The following is a 758-nucleotide window of genomic DNA, read 5'->3' as shown; positions in this document are numbered from 1 at the left end:
CTTGTGAAACAATGGCTTCCTCTTTGGCTCTGAAAGGTATTCTTCCTCTTCCAGGCTTCTCTCCAGACTGGTCCGCCCTGCCGCATCCTCCGCCGCTTCTTCAACACCAACGCCGTACGCGAATACGGCCAGCGACGACCGCGACCCCGATGTGATCAGCCGCGTCTTCTCTCTCCCGTTCGCGTTCCCAACGAGGAGCAGCCTGAGTCAGGATCCTGAACGTGATGGACCAGATGATGGAGTCGCCGGTCATGAGTGGAGGAGGCGGAAGGAGGAGCTGGGACGCGAGGAGACGGAGGAGGGGCTGCAGCTGCGTGTGGACATGCCTGGATTAGGAAGGAGGACGTGAAGGTGTCGGTGGAGCAGAACACGCTGGTTAGAGGCGAAGGGAAGAAAGAATGAGGAGGATGTGAGAGTGGGAGGAGGTATACGAGCAGGATCGATCTGCCGAGAAGCTGTACAAGACAGATGAGATCAAGGCGGAGATGAAGAACGGAGTGCTCAAGGTGTTTGTGCCCAGGATCAAGGAGGACCAGAGGAATGATGTTTTCCATGTTAATATCGACTAGTTTATGAGTCTAGTGTTTAAATAACAAGTTCCATGTTTTTTCCGTGATTCGAAATGTTACTGCCTTTCTTCTTCTGATTTCCTCTACAATACCACCTCTCTCCGTTTTAACTTGCTGCTATGACTATGGTACGATCATATTTCATATTTAGAATTCACACATATTTCTTTCTAATATGTTTTTTTTTCA

The 758-nt window shown here is 50.1% G+C and overlaps 1 pseudogene; it reads left to right on the top strand.

Annotated features, from left to right (window-relative positions):
* Window positions 1-11: 11 nt before the first annotated feature.
* On the top strand, window positions 12-610 carry LOC125217131 (annotated as a pseudogene).
* The last annotated feature ends 148 nt before the right edge of the window (window positions 611-758 follow it).

Source organism: Salvia hispanica, chromosome 3 (assembly GCF_023119035.1).
Source record: "Salvia hispanica cultivar TCC Black 2014 chromosome 3, UniMelb_Shisp_WGS_1.0, whole genome shotgun sequence".
Lineage (NCBI taxonomy): Eukaryota > Viridiplantae > Streptophyta > Magnoliopsida > Lamiales > Lamiaceae > Salvia > Salvia hispanica.
This window is presented reverse-complemented; position numbering and strand designations above follow the sequence as displayed.